We start from the raw sequence: 12670 nt of genomic DNA, 5'->3' as shown, positions 1-12670 counted from the left end.
TGAGAGGAACCATACACGCAGCACGCAATAGACCGTACTTGAACGGTCGCATGCTATTTCTGAACTCTGACGTCGGCCTGTCCCCAACAGGCCGCTGTGTTCAGGTGCCGCAAGGGCGATGTACTGTAACCTCAGGCAGTGCTGCGTTCCGTTGAAAAAGCTGCGGCAGCAGTTTAATCTAGCAAGTAGGGAAAGCACGTGTAGCAACACAACAGATTCTTGAGAAAGCGCGAACTGTCTAATCTCTAATATGAGAGACTTACCAAGTTTCCTGTAACGTTACTTGCACCGTGCCTCGGTAGCGCAGTAGGTAGCGCGTAAGTCTCATAATCTTAAGGTCGTGAGTTCGATCCTCACCCCGGGCATTTAATTTGCTGTACATCATGGCTGAATTAACGGCGTTGCTGTTGCTAGGGAACGAACTTAATTGTCGTTCGTTATCCATAAGGAGTCTACGCCTCAGCGTCAATACGTTTATTTCCAATTATGACAACGTACAACTTTGATCTTTCTCTTCCCTTGTTAGGAGTAAAATAATGAATAGTCAATTTCGGGCTGTGCGCCATGCCAGTCTGTAGGCTCAAATATGCTCGCAAACGGAGAACTGCACTGAGTCCAGATTCAGCACGAAATACGAGAGGAGACGGAGAAAACCTGACGCTTATCGAGCAAATCCGGTGTGGTCTAGTGGCTAGGATACCTGGCTTTCACCCAGGAGGCCCTGGTTCGATTCCCGGTACCGGAACGGAAGTTTTTGCGCACACAACGCTCCATGTTTTGGCCTTCGAACTGTCGTTTGTCGCCCACCTTCCGAAGCTTCGACCGAACGTAATCGGGGAAAACAGGCACATGATGCAATTACTGTCGGCACCGGAATAAAGGGAGAAGAGGCACTGGTCCGTTGTTGGGCTGCTACCAGCGTCAGTGGGAAGTCGGTGAAGTCGCCAGTTGCGCCAGAAGCCAGAAATTACCGTAGTACGCCTACAAACGCGTTCCAGTTATTTACATTGCTTGCAGCCGCTCCGTCCACAACGAGCGTGAGCCCGGATAGCTCAGTCGGTAGAGCATTAGGCTTTTAACCTAAGGGTCCAGGGTTCAAGTCCCTGTCCGGGCGGAGATTTTAACGTTTCCGTAATGGCTCGTCTCGTAGCGATGGTAGCCCTGCCGTAATCAGTGCACGGAGTTCGTTTCCTGTCAACATTCTGCGCAGACCGGTTGGATTTTTCACGATTCCTGGGAAACTTGGGTTACGAGCAGTCGTGGCCGAGTGGTTAAGGCGTCTGACTAGAAATCAGATTCCCTCTGGGAGCGTAGGTTCGAGTCCTACCGACTGCGTCGGATTTTTCTTTTTTTGTTTAAGAACAACGAGCAGAAAATTTCGCAGATTGCCTGTCGTTTTGGTACCTCTCCACACCTCGCCTCTCACAGCCGTTTATAGTGCCTGTCCTTTTGATAAGGGCGAATTCCAAGCGTCAGCTTTCGCGTCAGCCGAGCAAAGTCGGGACAAGTCGGGACATACTACAGGATGGTCTGCGTGGAGCTACGACGAAAAAAACCTTCATTTAACAGCACGCGGCTCACATACTCATACGAAAAAAACTAGCGCCACTTGCGGTGGCCGGGAATCGATCCCGGATCAACTGCTTGGAAGGCAACTATGCTCACCATTACACCACCACCGCACAGCCGCTGCTCGCAACGCCCCGCTGTGTCGGCTTCCTGCCCGCCAGCAGCGGCCCACGGTGATAGTAGCTGCAGGCGCTTTTCGAGGTAGGAGGGGTGCATCCACACGCATTCGGGTAGCGCCTCCACGCACGCTGCGTCTTTGGGCAAGACTAGTCGCCGCGGCCGCAAGGTTACTCACACGATAGAGATGAGCATTCGTTTTAAGGCAGTGTAGTGGAGCACTCCGCGTGTGTAGCACTTTTTTCGGTTGTATCCGACGTCGCTGGGTGGCAATCCCACTTTCCCCTGCAGAAAAGTGCTCGGGAAGCACGGGCAGCTTGACGAGCATCGCTGGTTCAATGGCATGTGCCTCAGTAGTGCAGTAGGCAGCGCGTAAGTCTCATAATCTTAAGGCTTGCCGGCACGATAGCTCAGCGTGTTCGGTCTGAGAGTTATCTGCCCTCTGTAATAAAAGACCGAGTCAACGATGAACTTGAACGGGCGCCATCGGACGTCCGCCCCCAACAAATGCAACGAAAGAAATGAGAAGAAAAAAAAAATTGGTGAATGCTCGCTTAGCATGCGGACGGCCCGGGTTCGATTCCCGGCCGATGCATCGTTCTGCTGTTCTCGCTATAATGCTGCCGCGCCGATTCCTCGCCTGAGCTGCGTCAGCCTCAGGAATGTATAGCAGGATTCGCTGTGAGAGGAACCATACACGCAGCACGCAATAGACCGTACTTGAACGGTCGCATGCTATTTCTGAACTCTGACGTCGGCCTGTCCCAACAGGCCGCTGTGTTCAGGTGCCGCAAGGGCGATGTACTGTAACCTCAGGCAGTGCTGCGTTCCGTTGAAAAAGCTGCGGCAGCAGTTTAATCTAGCAAGTAGGGAAAGCACGTGTAGCAACACAACAGATTCTTGAGAAAGCGCGAACTGTCTAATCTCTAATATGAGAGACTTACCAAGTTTCCTGTAACGTTACTTGCACCGTGCCTCGGTAGCGCAGTAGGTAGCGCGTAAGTCTCATAATCTTAAGGTCGTGAGTTCGATCCTCACCCCGGGCATTTAATTTGCTGTACATCATGGCTGAATTAACGGCGTTTGCTGTTGCTAGGGAACGAACTTAATTGTCGTTCGTTATCCATAAGGAGTCTACGCCTCAGCGTCAATACGTTTATTTCCAATTATGACAACGTACAACTTTGATCTTTCTCTTCCCTTGTTAGGAGTAAAATAATGAATAGTCAATTTCGGGCTGTGCGCCATGCCAGTCTGTAGGCTCAAATATGCTCGCAAAACGGAGAACTGCACTGAGTCCAGATTCAGCACGAAATACGAGAGGAGACGGAGAAAACCTGACGCTTATCGAGCAAATCCGGTGTGGTCTAGTGGCTAGGATACCTGGCTTTCACCCAGGAGGCCCTGGTTCGATTCCCGGTACCGGAACGGAAGTTTTTGCGCACACAACGCTCCATGTTTTGGCCTTCGAACTGTCGTTTGTCGCCCACCTTCCGAAGCTTCGACCGAACGTAATCGGGGAAAACAGGCACATGATGCAATTACTGTCGGCACCGGAATAAAGGGAGAAGAGGCACTGGTCCGTTGTTGGGCTGCTACCAGCGTCAGTGGGAAGTCGGTGAAGTCGCCAGTTGCGCCAGAAGCCAGAAATTACCGTAGTACGCCTACAAACGCGTTCCAGTTATTTACATTGCTTGCAGCCGCTCCGTCCACAACGAGCGTGAGCCCGGATAGCTCAGTCGGTAGAGCATTAGGCTTTTAACCTAAGGGTCCAGGGTTCAAGTCCCTGTCCGGGCGGAGATTTTAACGTTTCCGTAATGGCTCGTCTCGTAGCGATGGTAGCCCTGCCGTAATCAGTGCACGGAGTTCGTTTCCTGTCAACATTCTGCGCAAGACCGGTTGGATTTTTCACGATTCCTGGGAAACTTGGGTTACGAGCAGTCGTGGCCGAGTGGTTAAGGCGTCTGACTAGAAATCAGATTCCCTCTGGGAGCGTAGGTTCGAGTCCTACCGACTGCGTCGGATTTTTCTTTTTTTGTTTAAGAACAACGAGCAGAAAATTTCGCAGATTGCCTGTCGTTTTGGTACCTCTCCACACCTCGCCTCTCACAGCCGTTTATAGTGCCTGTCCTTTTGATAAGGGCGAATTCCAAGCGTCAGCTTTCGCGTCAGCCGAGCAAAGTCGGGACAAGTCGGGACATACTACAGGATGGTCTGCGTGGAGCTACGACGAAAAAAACCTTCATTTAACAGCACGCGGCTCACATACTCATACGAAAAAAACTAGCGCCACTTGCGGTGGCCGGGAATCGATCCCGGATCAACTGCTTGGAAGGCAACTATGCTCACCATTACACCACCACCGCACAGCCGCTGCTCGCAACGCCCCGCTGTGTCGGCTTCCTGCCCGCCAGCAGCGGCCCACGGTGATAGTAGCTGCAGGCGCTTTTCGAGGTAGGAGGGTGCATCCACACGCATTCGGGTAGCGCCTCCACGCACGCTGCGTCTTTGGGCAAGACTAGTCGCCGCGGCCGCAAGGTTACTCACACGATAGAGATGAGCATTCGTTTTAAGGCAGTGTGTAGTGGAGCACTCCGCGTGTGTAGCACTTTTTTCGGTTGTATCCGACGTCGCTGGGTGGCAATCCCACTTTCCCCTGCAGAAAAGTGCTCGGAAGCACGGGCAGCTTGACGAGCATCGCTGGTTCAATGGCATGTGCCTCAGTAGTGCAGTAGGCAGCGCGTAAGTCTCATAATCTTAAGGCTTGCCGGCACGATAGCTCAGCGTGTTCGGTCTGAGAGTTATCTGCCCTCTGTAATAAAAGACCGAGTCAACGATGAACTTGAACGGGCGCCATCGGACGTCCGCCCCCAACAAATGCAACGAAAGAAATGAGAAGAAAAAAAAAATTGGTGAATGCTCGCTTAGCATGCGGACGGCCCGGGTTCGATTCCCGGCCGATGCATCGTTCTGCTGTTCTCGCTATAATGCTGCCGCGCCGATTCCTCGCCTGAGCTGCGTCAGCCTCAGGAATGTATAGCAGGATTCGCTGTGAGAGGAACCATACACGCAGCACGCAATAGACCGTACTTGAACGGTCGCATGCTATTTCTGAACTCTGACGTCGGCCTGTCCCCAACAGGCCGCTGTGTTCAGGTGCCGCAAGGGCGATGTACTGTAACCTCAGGCAGTGCTGCGTTCCGTTGAAAAAGCTGCGGCAGCAGTTTAATCTAGCAAGTAGGGAAAGCACGTGTAGCAACACAACAGATTCTTGAGAAAGCGCGAACTGTCTAATCTCTAATATGAGAGACTTACCAAGTTTCCTGTAACGTTACTTGCACCGTGCCTCGGTAGCGCAGTAGGTAGCGCGTAAGTCTCATAATCTTAAGGTCGTGAGTTCGATCCTCACCCCGGGCATTTAATTTGCTGTACATCATGGCTGAATTAACGGCGTTGCTGTTGCTAGGGAACGAACTTAATTGTCGTTCGTTATCCATAAGGAGTCTACGCCTCAGCGTCAATACGTTTATTTCCAATTATGACAACGTACAACTTTGATCTTTCTCTTCCCTTGTTAGGAGTAAAATAATGAATAGTCAATTTCGGGCTGTGCGCCATGCCAGTCTGTAGGCTCAAATATGCTCGCAAACGGAGAACTGCACTGAGTCCAGATTCAGCACGAAATACGAGAGGAGACGGAGAAAACCTGACGCTTATCGAGCAAATCCGGTGTGGTCTAGTGGCTAGGATACCTGGCTTTCACCCAGGAGGCCCTGGTTCGATTCCCGGTACCGGAACGGAAGTTTTTGCGCACACAACGCTCCATGTTTTGGCCTTCGAACTGTCGTTTGTCGCCCACCTTCCGAAGCTTCGACCGAACGTAATCGGGGAAAACAGGCACATGATGCAATTACTGTCGGCACCGGAATAAAGGGAGAAGAGGCACTGGTCCGTTGTTGGGCTGCTACCAGCGTCAGTGGGAAGTCGGTGAAGTCGCCAGTTGCGCCAGAAGCCAGAAATTACCGTAGTACGCCTACAAACGCGTTCCAGTTATTTACATTGCTTGCAGCCGCTCCGTCCACAACGAGCGTGAGCCCGGATAGCTCAGTCGGTAGAGCATTAGGCTTTTAACCTAAGGGTCCAGGGTTCAAGTCCCTGTCCGGGCGGAGATTTTAACGTTTCCGTAATGGCTCGTCTCGTAGCGATGGTAGCCCTGCCGTAATCAGTGCACGGAGTTCGTTTCCTGTCAACATTCTGCGCAGACCGGTTGGATTTTTCACGATTCCTGGGAAACTTGGGTTACGAGCAGTCGTGGCCGAGTGGTTAAGGCGTCTGACTAGAAATCAGATTCCCTCTGGGAGCGTAGGTTCGAGTCCTACCGACTGCGTCGGATTTTTCTTTTTTTGTTTAAGAACAACGAGCAGAAAATTTCGCAGATTGCCTGTCGTTTTGGTACCTCTCCACACCTCGCCTCTCACAGCCGTTTATAGTGCCTGTCCTTTTGATAAGGGCGAATTCCAAGCGTCAGCTTTCGCGTCAGCCGAGCAAAGTCGGGACAAGTCGGGACATACTACAGGATGGTCTGCGTGGAGCTACGACGAAAAAAACCTTCATTTAACAGCACGCGGCTCACATACTCATACGAAAAAAACTAGCGCCACTTGCGGTGGCCGGGAATCGATCCCGGATCAACTGCTTGGAAGGCAACTATGCTCACCATTACACCACCACCGCACAGCCGCTGCTCGCAACGCCCCGCTGTGTCGGCTTCCTGCCCGCCAGCAGCGGCCCACGGTGATAGTAGCTGCAGGCGCTTTTCGAGGTAGGAGGGTGCATCCACACGCATTCGGGTAGCGCCTCCACGCACGCTGCGTCTTTGGGCAAGACTAGTCGCCGCGGCCGCAAGGTTACTCACACGATAGAGATGAGCATTCGTTTTAAGGCAGTGTAGTGGAGCACTCCGCGTGTGTAGCACTTTTTTCGGTTGTATCCGACGTCGCTGGGTGGCAATCCCACTTTCCCCTGCAGAAAAGTGCTCGGGAAGCACGGGCAGCTTGACGAGCATCGCTGGTTCAATGGCATGTGCCTCAGTAGTGCAGTAGGCAGCGCGTAAGTCTCATAATCTTAAGGCTTGCCGGCACGATAGCTCAGCGTGTTCGGTCTGAGAGTTATCTGCCCTCTGTAATAAAAGACCGAGTCAACGATGAACTTGAACGGGCGCCATCGGACGTCCGCCCCCAACAAATGCAACGAAAGAAATGAGAAGAAAAAAAAAATTGGTGAATGCTCGCTTAGCATGCGGACGGCCCGGGTTCGATTCCCGGCCGATGCATCGTTCTGCTGTTCTCGCTATAATGCTGCCGCGCCGATTCCTCGCCTGAGCTGCGTCAGCCTCAGGAATGTATAGCAGGATTCGCTGTGAGAGGAACCATACACGCAGCACGCAATAGACCGTACTTGAACGGTCGCATGCTATTTCTGAACTCTGACGTCGGCCTGTCCCAACAGGCCGCTGTGTTCAGGTGCCGCAAGGGCGATGTACTGTAACCTCAGGCAGTGCTGCGTTCCGTTGAAAAAGCTGCGGCAGCAGTTTAATCTAGCAAGTAGGGAAAGCACGTGTAGCAACACAACAGATTCTTGAGAAAGCGCGAACTGTCTAATCTCTAATATGAGAGACTTACCAAGTTTCCTGTAACGTTACTTGCACCGTGCCTCGGTTAGCGCAGTAGGTAGCGCGTAAGTCTCATAATCTTAAGGTCGTGAGTTCGATCCTCACCCCGGGCATTTAATTTGCTGTACATCATGGCTGAATTAACGGCGTTGCTGTTGCTAGGGAACGAACTTAATTGTCGTTCGTTATCCATAAGGAGTCTACGCCTCAGCGTCAATACGTTTATTTCCAATTATGACAACGTACAACTTTGATCTTTCTCTTCCCTTGTTAGGAGTAAAATAATGAATAGTCAATTTCGGGCTGTGCGCCATGCCAGTCTGTAGGCTCAAATATGCTCGCAAACGGAGAACTGCACTGAGTCCAGATTCAGCACGAAATACGAGAGGAGACGGAGAAAACCTGACGCTTATCGAGCAAATCCGGTGTGGTCTAGTGGCTAGGATACCTGGCTTTCACCCAGGAGGCCCTGGTTCGATTCCCGGTACCGGAACGGAAGTTTTTGCGCACACAACGCTCCATGTTTTGGCCTTCGAACTGTCGTTTGTCGCCCACCTTCCGAAGCTTCGACCGAACGTAATCGGGGAAAACAGGCACATGATGCAATTACTGTCGGCACCGGAATAAAGGGAGAAGAGGCACTGGTCCGTTGTTGGGCTGCTACCAGCGTCAGTGGGAAGTCGGTGAAGTCGCCAGTTGCGCCAGAAGCCAGAAATTACCGTAGTACGCCTACAAACGCGTTCCAGTTATTTACATTGCTTGCAGCCGCTCCGTCCACAACGAGCGTGAGCCCGGATAGCTCAGTCGGTAGAGCATTAGGCTTTTAACCTAAGGGTCCAGGGTTCAAGTCCCTGTCCGGGCGGAGATTTTAACGTTTCCGTAATGGCTCGTCTCGTAGCGATGGTAGCCCTGCCGTAATCAGTGCACGGAGTTCGTTTCCTGTCAACATTCTGCGCAGACCGGTTGGATTTTTCACGATTCCTGGGAAACTTGGGTTACGAGCAGTCGTGGCCGAGTGGTTAAGGCGTCTGACTAGAAATCAGATTCCCTCTGGGAGCGTAGGTTCGAGTCCTACCGACTGCGTCGGATTTTTCTTTTTTTGTTTAAGAACAACGAGCAGAAAATTTCGCAGATTGCCTGTCGTTTTGGTACCTCTCCACACCTCGCCTCTCACAGCCGTTTATAGTGCCTGTCCTTTTGATAAGGGCGAATTCCAAGCGTCAGCTTTCGCGTCAGCCGAGCAAAGTCGGGACAAGTCGGGACATACTACAGGATGGTCTGCGTGGAGCTACGACGAAAAAAACCTTCATTTAACAGCACGCGGCTCACATACTCATACGAAAAAAACTAGCGCCACTTGCGGTGGCCGGGAATCGATCCCGGATCAACTGCTTGGAAGGCAACTATGCTCACCATTACACCACCACCGCACAGCCGCTGCTCGCAACGCCCCCGCTGTGTCGGCTTCCTGCCCGCCAGCAGCGGCCCACGGTGATAGTAGCTGCAGGCGCTTTTCGAGGTAGGAGGGTGCATCCACACGCATTCGGGTAGCGCCTCCACGCACGCTGCGTCTTTGGGCAAGACTAGTCGCCGCGGCCGCAAGGTTACTCACACGATAGAGATGAGCATTCGTTTTAAGGCAGTGTAGTGGAGCACTCCGCGTGTGTAGCACTTTTTTCGGTTGTATCCGACGTCGCTGGGTGGCAATCCCACTTTCCCCTGCAGAAAAGTGCTCGGGAAGCACGGGCAGCTTGACGAGCATCGCTGGTTCAATGGCATGTGCCTCAGTAGTGCAGTAGGCAGCGCGTAAGTCTCATAATCTTAAGGCTTGCCGGCACGATAGCTCAGCGTGTTCGGTCTGAGAGTTATCTGCCCTCTGTAATAAAAGACCGAGTCAACGATGAACTTGAACGGGCGCCATCGGACGTCCGCCCCCAACAAATGCAACGAAAGAAATGAGAAGAAAAAAAAAATTGGTGAATGCTCGCTTAGCATGCGGACGGCCCGGGTTCGATTCCCGGCCGATGCATCGTTCTGCTGTTCTCGCTATAATGCTGCCGCGCCGATTCCTCGCCTGAGCTGCGTCAGCCTCAGGAATGTATAGCAGGATTCGCTGTGAGAGGAACCATACACGCAGCACGCAATAGACCGTACTTGAACGGTCGCATGCTATTTCTGAACTCTGACGTCGGCCTGTCCCAACAGGCCGCTGTGTTCAGGTGCCGCAAGGGCGATGTACTGTAACCTCAGGCAGTGCTGCGTTCCGTTGAAAAAGCTGCGGCAGCAGTTTAATCTAGCAAGTAGGGAAAGCACGTGTAGCAACACAACAGATTCTTGAGAAAGCGCGAACTGTCTAATCTCTAATATGAGAGACTTACCAAGTTTCCTGTAACGTTACTTGCACCGTGCCTCGGTAGCGCAGTAGGTAGCGCGTAAGTCTCATAATCTTAAGGTCGTGAGTTCGATCCTCACCCCGGGCATTTAATTTGCTGTACATCATGGCTGAATTAACGGCGTTGCTGTTGCTAGGGAACGAACTTAATTGTCGTTCGTTATCCATAAGGAGTCTACGCCTCAGCGTCAATACGTTTATTTCCAATTATGACAACGTACAACTTTGATCTTTCTCTTCCCTTGTTAGGAGTAAAATAATGAATAGTCAATTTCGGGCTGTGCGCCATGCCAGTCTGTAGGCTCAAATATGCTCGCAAACGGAGAACTGCACTGAGTCCAGATTCAGCACGAAATACGAGAGGAGACGGAGAAAACCTGACGCTTATCGAGCAAATCCGGTGTGGTCTAGTGGCTAGGATACCTGGCTTTCACCCAGGAGGCCCTGGTTCGATTCCCGGTACCGGAACGGAAGTTTTTGCGCACACAACGCTCCATGTTTTGGCCTTCGAACTGTCGTTTGTCGCCCACCTTCCGAAGCTTCGACCGAACGTAATCGGGGAAAACAGGCACATGATGCAATTACTGTCGGCACCGGAATAAAGGGAGAAGAGGCACTGGTCCGTTGTTGGGCTGCTACCAGCGTCAGTGGGAAGTCGGTGAAGTCGCCAGTTGCGCCAGAAGCCAGAAATTACCGTAGTACGCCTACAAACGCGTTCCAGTTATTTACATTGCTTGCAGCCGCTCCGTCCACAACGAGCGTGAGCCGGATAGCTCAGTCGGTAGAGCATTAGGCTTTTAACCTAAGGGTCCAGGGTTCAAGTCCCTGTCCGGGCGGAGATTTTAACGTTTCCGTAATGGCTCGTCTCGTAGCGATGGTAGCCCTGCCGTAATCAGTGCACGGAGTTCGTTTCCTGTCAACATTCTGCGCAGACCGGTTGGATTTTTCACGATTCCTGGGAAACTTGGGTTACGAGCAGTCGTGGCCGAGTGGTTAAGGCGTCTGACTAGAAATCAGATTCCCTCTGGGAGCGTAGGTTCGAGTCCTACCGACTGCGTCGGATTTTTCTTTTTTTGTTTAAGAACAACGAGCAGAAAATTTCGCAGATTGCCTGTCGTTTTGGTACCTCTCCACACCTCGCCTCTCACAGCCGTTTATAGTGCCTGTCCTTTTGATAAGGGCGAATTCCAAGCGTCAGCTTTCGCGTCAGCCGAGCAAAGTCGGGACAAGTCGGGACATACTACAGGATGGTCTGCGTGGAGCTACGACGAAAAAAACCTTCATTTAACAGCACGCGGCTCACATACTCATACGAAAAAAACTAGCGCCACTTGCGGTGGCCGGGAATCGATCCCGGATCAACTGCTTGGAAGGCAACTATGCTCACCATTACACCACCACCGCACAGCCGCTGCTCGCAACGCCCCGCTGTGTCGGCTTCCTGCCCGCCAGCAGCGGCCCACGGTGATAGTAGCTGCAGGCGCTTTTCGAGGTAGGAGGGTGCATCCACACGCATTCGGGTAGCGCCTCCACGCACGCTGCGTCCTTTGGGCAAGACTAGTCGCCGCGGCCGCAAGGTTACTCACACGATAGAGATGAGCATTCGTTTTAAGGCAGTGTAGTGGAGCACTCCGCGTGTGTAGCACTTTTTTCGGTTGTATCCGACGTCGCTGGGTGGCAATCCCACTTTCCCCTGCAGAAAAGTGCTCGGGAAGCACGGGCAGCTTGACGAGCATCGCTGGTTCAATGGCATGTGCCTCAGTAGTGCAGTAGGCAGCGCGTAAGTCTCATAATCTTAAGGCTTGCCGGCACGATAGCTCAGCGTGTTCGGTCTGAGAGTTATCTGCCCTCTGTAATAAAAGACCGAGTCAACGATGAACTTGAACGGGCGCCATCGGACGTCCGCCCCCAACAAATGCAACGAAAGAAATGAGAAGAAAAAAAAAATTGGTGAATGCTCGCTTAGCATGCGGACGGCCCGGGTTCGATTCCCGGCCGATGCATCGTTCTGCTGTTCTCGCTATAATGCTGCCGCGCCGATTCCTCGCCTGAGCTGCGTCAGCCTCAGGAATGTATAGCAGGATTCGCTGTGAGAGGAACCATACACGCAGCACGCAATAGACCGTACTTGAACGGTCGCATGCTATTTCTGAACTCTGACGTCGGCCTGTCCCAACAGGCCGCTGTGTTCAGGTGCCGCAAGGGCGATGTACTGTAACCTCAGGCAGTGCTGCGTTCCGTTGAAAAAGCTGCGGCAGCAGTTTAATCTAGCAAGTAGGGAAAGCACGTGTAGCAACACAACAGATTCTTGAGAAAGCGCGAACTGTCTAATCTCTAATATGAGAGACTTACCAAGTTTCCTGTAACGTTACTTGCACCGTGCCTCGGTAGCGCAGTAGGTAGCGCGTAAGTCTCATAATCTTAAGGTCGTGAGTTCGATCCTCACCCCGGGCATTTAATTTGCTGTACATCATGGCTGAATTAACGGCGTTGCTGTTGCTAGGGAACGAACTTAATTGTCGTTCGTTATCCATAAGGAGTCTACGCCTCAGCGTCAATACGTTTATTTCCAATTATGACAACGTACAACTTTGATCTTTCTCTTCCCTTGTTAGGAGTAAAATAATGAATAGTCAATTTCGGGCTGTGCGCCATGCAGTCTGTAGGCTCAAATATGCTCGCAAACGGAGAACTGCACTGAGTCCAGATTCAGCACGAAATACGAGAGGAGACGGAGAAAACCTGACGCTTATCGAGCAAATCCGGTGTGGTCTAGTGGCTAGGATACCTGGCTTTCACCCAGGAGGCCCTGGTTCGATTCCCGGTACCGGAACGGAAGTTTTTGCGCACACAACGCTCCATGTTTTGGCCTTCGAACTGTCGTTTGTCGCCCACCTTCCGAAGCTTCGACCGAACGTAAT

The 12670-nt window shown here is 52.1% G+C and overlaps 27 non-coding genes across 27 annotated transcripts; 22 read left to right on the top strand and 5 right to left on the bottom strand.

The window, feature by feature from the left end:
• The first annotated feature begins 292 nt into the window (after window positions 1-292).
• On the top strand, window positions 293-365 carry Trnam-cau. The gene has a single exon. It is a non-coding gene; the product is annotated as a tRNA-Met (tRNA).
• A 308-nt stretch (window positions 366-673) lies between these two features.
• Trnae-uuc lies at window positions 674-745 on the top strand. Its single transcript has one exon. It is a non-coding gene; the product is annotated as a tRNA-Glu (tRNA).
• Window positions 746-1041: 296 nt separating this feature from the next.
• On the top strand, window positions 1042-1114 carry Trnak-uuu. The gene has a single exon. It is a non-coding gene; the product is annotated as a tRNA-Lys (tRNA).
• Window positions 1115-1253: 139 nt separating this feature from the next.
• On the top strand, window positions 1254-1335 carry Trnas-aga. Its single transcript has one exon. It is a non-coding gene; the product is annotated as a tRNA-Ser (tRNA).
• A 275-nt stretch (window positions 1336-1610) lies between these two features.
• On the bottom strand, window positions 1611-1682 carry Trnag-ucc. The gene has a single exon. It is a non-coding gene; the product is annotated as a tRNA-Gly (tRNA).
• Window positions 1683-2659: 977 nt separating this feature from the next.
• Window positions 2660-2732, top strand: Trnam-cau. Its single transcript has one exon. It is a non-coding gene; the product is annotated as a tRNA-Met (tRNA).
• A 310-nt stretch (window positions 2733-3042) lies between these two features.
• Window positions 3043-3114, top strand: Trnae-uuc. The gene has a single exon. It is a non-coding gene; the product is annotated as a tRNA-Glu (tRNA).
• A 296-nt stretch (window positions 3115-3410) lies between these two features.
• Window positions 3411-3483, top strand: Trnak-uuu. Its single transcript has one exon. It is a non-coding gene; the product is annotated as a tRNA-Lys (tRNA).
• A 140-nt stretch (window positions 3484-3623) lies between these two features.
• Window positions 3624-3705, top strand: Trnas-aga. The gene has a single exon. It is a non-coding gene; the product is annotated as a tRNA-Ser (tRNA).
• Window positions 3706-3980: 275 nt separating this feature from the next.
• On the bottom strand, window positions 3981-4052 carry Trnag-ucc. Its single transcript has one exon. It is a non-coding gene; the product is annotated as a tRNA-Gly (tRNA).
• A 978-nt stretch (window positions 4053-5030) lies between these two features.
• Trnam-cau lies at window positions 5031-5103 on the top strand. Its single transcript has one exon. It is a non-coding gene; the product is annotated as a tRNA-Met (tRNA).
• Window positions 5104-5411: 308 nt separating this feature from the next.
• On the top strand, window positions 5412-5483 carry Trnae-uuc. Its single transcript has one exon. It is a non-coding gene; the product is annotated as a tRNA-Glu (tRNA).
• Window positions 5484-5779: 296 nt separating this feature from the next.
• On the top strand, window positions 5780-5852 carry Trnak-uuu. Its single transcript has one exon. It is a non-coding gene; the product is annotated as a tRNA-Lys (tRNA).
• A 139-nt stretch (window positions 5853-5991) lies between these two features.
• Window positions 5992-6073, top strand: Trnas-aga. Its single transcript has one exon. It is a non-coding gene; the product is annotated as a tRNA-Ser (tRNA).
• Window positions 6074-6348: 275 nt separating this feature from the next.
• Trnag-ucc lies at window positions 6349-6420 on the bottom strand. The gene has a single exon. It is a non-coding gene; the product is annotated as a tRNA-Gly (tRNA).
• Window positions 6421-7396: 976 nt separating this feature from the next.
• Trnam-cau lies at window positions 7397-7470 on the top strand. Its single transcript has one exon. It is a non-coding gene; the product is annotated as a tRNA-Met (tRNA).
• A 308-nt stretch (window positions 7471-7778) lies between these two features.
• On the top strand, window positions 7779-7850 carry Trnae-uuc. The gene has a single exon. It is a non-coding gene; the product is annotated as a tRNA-Glu (tRNA).
• A 296-nt stretch (window positions 7851-8146) lies between these two features.
• Trnak-uuu lies at window positions 8147-8219 on the top strand. The gene has a single exon. It is a non-coding gene; the product is annotated as a tRNA-Lys (tRNA).
• A 139-nt stretch (window positions 8220-8358) lies between these two features.
• Window positions 8359-8440, top strand: Trnas-aga. The gene has a single exon. It is a non-coding gene; the product is annotated as a tRNA-Ser (tRNA).
• Window positions 8441-8715: 275 nt separating this feature from the next.
• Trnag-ucc lies at window positions 8716-8787 on the bottom strand. Its single transcript has one exon. It is a non-coding gene; the product is annotated as a tRNA-Gly (tRNA).
• Window positions 8788-9764: 977 nt separating this feature from the next.
• Window positions 9765-9837, top strand: Trnam-cau. The gene has a single exon. It is a non-coding gene; the product is annotated as a tRNA-Met (tRNA).
• Window positions 9838-10145: 308 nt separating this feature from the next.
• Trnae-uuc lies at window positions 10146-10217 on the top strand. Its single transcript has one exon. It is a non-coding gene; the product is annotated as a tRNA-Glu (tRNA).
• A 295-nt stretch (window positions 10218-10512) lies between these two features.
• Window positions 10513-10585, top strand: Trnak-uuu. Its single transcript has one exon. It is a non-coding gene; the product is annotated as a tRNA-Lys (tRNA).
• A 139-nt stretch (window positions 10586-10724) lies between these two features.
• Trnas-aga lies at window positions 10725-10806 on the top strand. The gene has a single exon. It is a non-coding gene; the product is annotated as a tRNA-Ser (tRNA).
• Window positions 10807-11081: 275 nt separating this feature from the next.
• On the bottom strand, window positions 11082-11153 carry Trnag-ucc. Its single transcript has one exon. It is a non-coding gene; the product is annotated as a tRNA-Gly (tRNA).
• Window positions 11154-12130: 977 nt separating this feature from the next.
• Window positions 12131-12203, top strand: Trnam-cau. The gene has a single exon. It is a non-coding gene; the product is annotated as a tRNA-Met (tRNA).
• Window positions 12204-12510: 307 nt separating this feature from the next.
• Trnae-uuc lies at window positions 12511-12582 on the top strand. The gene has a single exon. It is a non-coding gene; the product is annotated as a tRNA-Glu (tRNA).
• The last annotated feature ends 88 nt before the right edge of the window (window positions 12583-12670 follow it).

The sequence above is a fragment of the Schistocerca piceifrons genome, unplaced genomic scaffold (genome assembly GCF_021461385.2).
Source record: "Schistocerca piceifrons isolate TAMUIC-IGC-003096 unplaced genomic scaffold, iqSchPice1.1 HiC_scaffold_1243, whole genome shotgun sequence".
NCBI classification, from domain to species: domain Eukaryota; kingdom Metazoa; phylum Arthropoda; class Insecta; order Orthoptera; family Acrididae; genus Schistocerca; species Schistocerca piceifrons.
The sequence above is the reverse complement of the archived record's forward strand: the minus strand, read 5'-3'. Positions and strand labels throughout refer to the sequence as shown.